This window comes from Aphelocoma coerulescens, chromosome 5, assembly GCF_041296385.1.
Source record: "Aphelocoma coerulescens isolate FSJ_1873_10779 chromosome 5, UR_Acoe_1.0, whole genome shotgun sequence".
Taxonomy (NCBI): domain Eukaryota; kingdom Metazoa; phylum Chordata; class Aves; order Passeriformes; family Corvidae; genus Aphelocoma; species Aphelocoma coerulescens.
Window position 1 is genome coordinate 12980089 of NC_091019.1, and position 7585 is coordinate 12987673.

Consider the following 7585-nt stretch of genomic DNA (forward strand, 5'->3'; position numbering starts at 1 on the left):
GATGTTCAAAGATGCTGAAATAAAAAGTAGGCTCTTGGAAGACTAACACACCTCCAAAGGCCAGGGAAGTCACACTATTAGAAAATGGAAAGGCTTCTTAGGTGAAAAAAAATGTGCTTTGTGTCACTGGCCCAGAAAATGACTCAGTCACCCTGGGCAAACCCACGGTGGGATCAGTCCTTCCTTGCACTGTCCCTGGGTAGTTCTCACACCTGATCTGCACCTCTTATCTCATCTCCACAAAGTTGCCATGACTGATTTTGCTGCAGGCTGACAACCATGTTGATTCATTGGTTTATTTCGAAGTATGACTGTGTTTGAATCAGTCACTGATTGTCTGGCTGTGTCAGACACATCATGTTCCCTCAGTTCCCCCAGGTTCTCTCTCTTTTGAACAACCTGTGATTTCTTTTACCCCTATTTTCATTTTGGGCAAATCATGGGTGTTTCTTCCTCTCTGGAATAAGCCCATAATAAAGTCCATTATTAATGCTTGTGAGAACTTCTTGATGAATTTTCTTCTCTGATTAATTGCTTTCTCTCCACAACTTGTACTTCTCCTCCCAGTTATTCCCTACAGCTAATGAACATTCTGCTTTTCAGCAGGCATTGTGATTCTAGTGGTTTTTCTTTGTTTAAAGCTTAGTCACATCATCAGTCTTTCTTTTATTCTTTCTGACAGCCTGTTTCTATGTGACAAATCTGGTGCTATGATGCAAACTTCTTCCAGTTATCCTTCCTTTTCCTATGTTTGCACAAGTATAAGATCAGCATCAGGAATATATCTTCAGGGCTTGCAGCTTCCTGGCCAGCCCAATCTCTGTAGCTAAATGCTTGTCAATAACACTGTGTAGCAGCCTGTGATCCTCTTCAGCTGTTGCCGTGCAGCCACACACGTTCTGATAACATTTATGGCAAATCCCTCCTTCCCTGCCCGAGCCTCTCCCGTGTCACTACTGTCACTCCTTCCAGCTGCAGAGCTGCACCATCTGCTGCTGCTAAAGCCTCTCCCATTAGTGCTTATTTGTAGTTTCCTGATGATCAGTTTTAACAGCATTTTAGGGTCGATGACAACCTCCATGTTCCAGGCGGCTTGGCTGGATTGCTTTCATGATATCTCGTTTGTTTTTCACAGCTCGTGCAGCAACACGGCAATTCTCGTTGCCACTGCTACCCACATGCCACACCTCTAGCACGTTTTATCCAGCGCATTTCATCTCTCCTTTGTGCCATTTGTGAAGTCAGTGTCACCGAGATTTTGTTTTGCGTGGGGATGGCAGCCCCTGTTCCTTTAATGTGACCACAAAATTTCACTCCCCAGTAGCACTTTGGCCCACTCACACCCAAGTATTTCTAAATAACTTGCAAAGCAAAGTACTTGCTGTTATTTTCATCTTTTCCTTCATTGCCTCTGCCCCAGATCCTTTCTGATTCTTAAACGCAGGACTCAGGCCTCCATCAAAAGTGGTATCCTCCCTTGTATTGAACTATGCAGACGTATTTGATTTTTTAAAAATTCAGAATACTGAGGAAAACCTTCCCCTGTAGATGACTCAGTCTCAGTTTTGTTATTTTAGTAGAGTTATGGGGTTTTTTATATAAACAATATAAATTTAGTTTCAGAAACTACAAAGGATACCACAGTCCATTACTTTCAATTTTAAAATATCCTGAATTTAAAAGAAAATTTAAAAAAATATTTTTTGTGCAGAATAAACTTGTGTTAAAGCTAAAGAAGAATAATAGTTCCAACAGGTTGCAGATAATGTGAACTTACAGAGGGATGTGCTTCGGGGGTTTTTGTTGCAGATGATATTCCATATGGATTATGCACTTTGCCCTCCATATTTCAATAAGAATTTATATAAGCATCTTGCCAGGAAAATACTGGGAAAAAAAAAGCTGGAAAATGGCAGCCAAATACACAGTGAAATGCTAAAGTAAAAAACCATACTAATGAAAAAAAAAAGGATTATATAACGATTCACAAACTCAAGAAAGTCAAGATGGAGGAGGCACCTGTATTTCCTTAATGAAATGCTTTTCTTTGTTCTGAATCATTCACTTTTCTTGTGTACTTTAACAAAGACCATGTGCAAGTTAAATATCAGTGTGGCAATGACTTTGTACTGGCTCTTGCAGCTCTGAAGACACACAGTCATCTGAGAACACCGGCTAGTCCTGGCTTGAGCAAAGGGATTAGAGCATCTTTGATTTATGGATTTTAAAAGTCAGATCTTTCCAAATGAAGGATTTGTGTGTTTTTGTAGCCTCGGGGAAGCAGCCAGCTGTGAATGGCTAACCTTTATTGTGGGATTTCTGTTCTCTTTCATTTAAGACACAAACTTTTTCACCATAACAACCACTAAAAACTGTGTGGCATGAAACAATAAAAAAATAAAGGCAGTGGTACCCATCCTTGAAGGAATGCTAATTCAAACCAACTTCAATTCCTCAATAGAAAGATGTACAAAATACCATATTTCAGAATGGCAGGCAATTTTAAACTGGAAATGTTGGAGCTGTTCCTCTTATGTGGGTATAAATAATGACAAATCTGCTAAAATCTATGAAAGTACAATGCCTAATTTTGGCTTAGATTCTGTTCTGACTTCTGTGAAATTAATAATGTGATGTTAGATACACACACAGGTGAAATATGATCAAAATATTTGGAATATCAAATGGGAAATCAGAGTATATGAATGATGGACTTTTTTACAAGGTTTTATCACATTGTTTGCATTTTTCTTTCTTTTGAAATGATGATATTAAACTAAGTTTTGACTATGTAATAAACCAGAAAATTTGAATAATAACACTCACAATGTATTAATTAGAAAGATCTATTTTGTTAGGTCTTAATGAATTATGGTTTTGATGATATTTTAATGTACAGTTTTGTGTTCCTCCTAACTTCATAAATGTTTATGATATTGCTAAACATCAGGAGGTGCAGCTTCTGTATTTTACTCCCAGTTTTCTTTACCACAAAGTCTTAAGAGCATGAAATACTGCCACAGTCCTCATGAGGGTGTTTGTAGCTGTGGATTGTCAGTTGGCACTCTCCCCCTCTCCAGTAAAAACATGTGCACACTTCTGTAAAAAGAACTGACATTTTCATTTATCAGACAATATTGTACTTCCTGAGAAGTTAGAAAAAAATGGCATGCAGGAGTTTTAAAGTGTAAACACTTTAATCATAGAATCATAGAATCATTTGTAAGGGAAAAGATCTGTAAGGCCATCAAGCCTAACTGTTAACCTAACGCTGCCAAACCCACCACTGAATCACATCCCCAAGTGCCACACCTACACATCTAAATGCACATGGGCAATACATTTGAGAATCAAAAAGATTCCCATCCACTGCCATGGACTTATGCATCACAAATAAAAATAAATAAATACTTTCTTATAACTTTTAGAGCCTTATTCCCACATGATATTATTTTTAAAAGGAGGCAAAGTCTTGGAGAGGCATTTGAAGTGTCTAGACAGGTACTAGAGTACAGCTGTTTGCCTGTGGACATTGCACTTGTGACAGCAGAAGAGTCCTTAACAGGCTTTGCAGTCTGTGTAAGTCAGAGCAAACACAATATTCTGTATTTCTGTGGTCTGGAAAGCAGATCCAGTTTAGAGTTTCATCTGGTTTCTTGTTGTCACAGCTCTGATAAGGTCAGGTGGGTGACTCACTGCTCCATCTGCTCTGGTCATGAGGAGCTGACACAATGCAAGGCACACTAAAAAAAAGCATTGTGGATTAGTTAGGTCTTCACCAGTTAAAACCTGGAGTACCTTATAAAGAAAATACAGCTTACAAAGCAATAAAAATGAGATCAAAGTATGTTCATATTTCAGATGTATTGCTGCTATCTGGCTAAATAGCGAGCCATTAAAAGTGAACAATATTTGTATTTGCATGATGTTTTTCCTGAGTAAAATTTTTCCTGAGTAAAGTACAGCTGCCACATGAGGGCTGGGTTTGAGAAAACTGTCAAAGACATACTGTGTGCTGGTAGGTCAATGTTTAATGGCTCCCTGACATATAATAACCTAACAACTAGAATATTTTACAATAATCCAGCAGCTTTAAGTTATTGTCCCAGCATTTACAAGTTTCCATACTGTAAAACCCCATGTGAGTAAAAATGTATCCTTATTACATCTGGCTGGTCTGTTTTTCTGCAGCTGACCAATTGATTGATTGCCCACAGTACAATTGCTGGAGAGGGAAGAGCACTATTAATTAAATTGGTAAATGGACATGCAAAAACCCAGATGTTTGAAACACGGAAAACAGAATATAATACACTGTGTCTAAATGAATCAACAATGTGTGGGAAAAAAATAAATCAAAGTTGCACAACTCCCTACCCTGCTGCTTTCAGGAACATGGTCCTTTGTCTCCAAGCTCATCCAACCAGAAGGTGATTTCTATTCTCCAGAATCACTGATTCAGATGATGCCTTTGACAAGAGTGCATTCCCCATGACGGGGGGCTGGTTTTGCCTCAAATCCACCTTAAGGGGCTTGTTTTGACACTGATCTAAGTCTTACAAATACTTTTATGTAAGAGCTCTGAAATGTGCTTTTTCTAACTATGTGTGTATATATTCTAAGATTATTCTGGCTCATTATGTCCTTTCTAAATTAATAAATGAAGGCCTAAGAATAAATTATGTCTTGGTTTTGGGTGATGTATCTTTTTTGTGCTATATATGGGATGCTTTTTAGCTGTGTTAGCTTGCCTCAGAAAAAGATCAGCTCTCTGGGCTGAACCTTAGCTATAAAAATTTGCTATAGTCCAAAATATATTCTCTGACATCCTTTACCTAACATCATTTTGGACAAGGCTTTTCTGCAGTCCAACATAAGAACATACGATTCGTAGCTTGCTTTTAAACAGAAGCAGCATTTTCAATAGACATGACTTTCTTCCTACTGTGAAAAAAACAGCAGAGAGAACCTGATTACGAGGGTTCCTTTACATTAAATACAGATGATTTTTTTTTATTGGAGAGATTGTCTCTGTTGCTTTAATCATACAAGATAAAAACAGTAGAACAAATGACAAGAAGAGGTGATCAATACTACAAACTCCTTCTGATCCTCAGTTATTCTGTTTAAAGATAGAGTGTAAGTCCCTCTGGAATTTTTGGGAATTTTCCCACTAATCTCAGCAGGAGATTATTATATAATAATAATAATAATAATAATAATAATAATAATAATTTTCAGTATAAGTAATTAAATAAGCAATTAAATTTCCTAAGGCCCTGATCCGGGTTGTATCTCAGTATAATATACAAGTGTAGCTATTTTCTGTACCATTGTACACACAGCTAGAGTGGTGCAACTTTCTACCTGAGCATTCAAATTCTGCTGAAAGAAAAATAAACCTGTAGCAACTCTCCTGCTAGCTGCATGCTTTGCTATAATTTTAATGTGAATTTAAAAGTGCCTGGGTAGTTGAATAGGAGCAGAGATTTTGGGGCTTATAGCAATGCAACAATTTTAGCATAAATGTGCACCACCAAAATTGTAGATAAATGGTGTTGTAGAGGCATTCTGGACTAAGCCAAGAAGGAAGGTAAAGGCTGATCCTTACAAATCCCAATTTTTGGGTGCACTACCATCTATAACAATTTTTCCCTCTCAGCTGGCAACATCCCTGTACCCAGCAGATGAGGTGATACCGAGGGGAAAAGCACCAGCCTCTGAACAAGGCACGTCACCCCCATGGCATGGCTGTCCTCGCTGGTGCAGTTCTGGGTGCAGGGGACTTCAGCAGCTCCAGGGTGAAGTGCAAATCTAAGCAGGCACTCTAAGTTCAGCTTTAAGACATCACTTGTCTCACCTGGCCACAGTCCTAGTCGGTCTAAAGCTTCATGTGCACAGGGGAGTTATTGTGAAGCAAACCAAGGTGACAGGAAAGCCAGGAGAGGTGCTCTGCACTGACTTCAGGGGCAGATTTTCCACTCTGGGACACAAACACATCCTCACCACTCAACTGAGTTCCTGTCCAAAGAAAGCTCATCTGAAGGAGTTGGAAAAACTGAGTTCAAACCCATTAAAGCTGTCAGAGCAAAACCGGTGCACGACTTCACATCCTGTCAGCCATGGCACTGTCAGAGTAGGTTTTCTTAAACCACGTTCATTGAAGGCAGTATGGGATGGTCTTGCAAAGGCAGGGTTTGGGACTCTGGTCCTTGTCTCACCACTAGAGAGGGAGGCCATAGCTCTTTACACCTCCCTCTTCTAAACTATTTAGGCAATTAACACTTACATGTGTTTAGATTGTTGGGAGAATTGGTTTGAGGCCCAAATTCACAAACACACTACAAAGAAGTATCTAGATTCTAATTCATTTCCTTGGAGTCTGATGACCTTTGGGAACTTGGGCCTCAGACATTTTTTTTAATGCCTTAATTGTGCCTGATCTAACATTCAGTTGCTGCTCAAAGTTAAGTTAAAATTCTAGATGTTACCTAAGTGTCACCTGTACGCTGCCAATATTATTAAGCTGATTCAAGGCAGTGGATGAATTGGAAACCTAACCATAAAGGCAGAGGTGGAAAAGAGGAGTACCTTGTCTAAACATTTCTCTGCTACTACAGGGTTGTTTCATATGCCATACCTCCTGCAATGTGAGGGAACACAGTTAAACTCTTCATTGATTCCTGGCAACTGCTAACATTCTTTATTCCTTACATTGTGTAGTCCAAGAGGTTTGCATCTAAAAAAAGAAAAATCAAACTGTTGTACCAATAAACTAAGATTCATGGTGTGTCCAGAATGAAACCTGCTGTGGCACTGAACAGAAGCACGATGTGTGGTGGCTGGGAGACTGAGGGAAGGGTTTCCCTATGGGGAGACAGGCATTCCCAGCTCTGCTGCCTTCTACTGCATTTCTGCTGGCATTCAGAGCTGCCTGAAGCTGCCTTAGCCTGCCAGGAGCACTGGGTTTAGCCTGATGATTATTGTAATAATGCACTTGCAGGAAATTTTCAGGACTTTAATAGTTTACTCACCATTACCTCTCACCCAGGCTCCAAAATAAAATGAGACTTATAGGACAGTGCTATCCCGGCACAACAGTGTTGTCCTGGAGCTGCGAGCTGACTGCAGCAAAAAATGTCCGTGAAATTCTTGGGGTACAGCACAAAGAGGAAAAACAATGTGGAAATTGGGGAAGAGACACACAGTTACAAAATTATGATGCTGCCTGAATATTTTCTAGAAAAAGTTTGAGAGGAATCAATCAGGCACAGTGGGGTGCAGGACGTGCCACCCCTCTGAGCTGAAAGCATCTTTTGAGAACCTTCGCTGGGAAGCAAAGCTCATAATGGAGGTGCCGCGCAACTCCCACCGTCCTCTTCCCATCAAACCTGTTCAAAACACCGAGAGAGCGAAAGGTCTCGGGTCTGAACGGGAAACTCGCGCTGCTCCTTTCCCTCGGCATCTCCCCGCCTCTCTCAGCATCCTTCCCCTCCCGTTCTCCCCGCTCCCAGGGCGGGGGCTCCGCCGGGGGCCGAGGGTCCGCCCGCCCCGCTCCGCCCCGCCCCGGCCGGGTCCCGCCCGC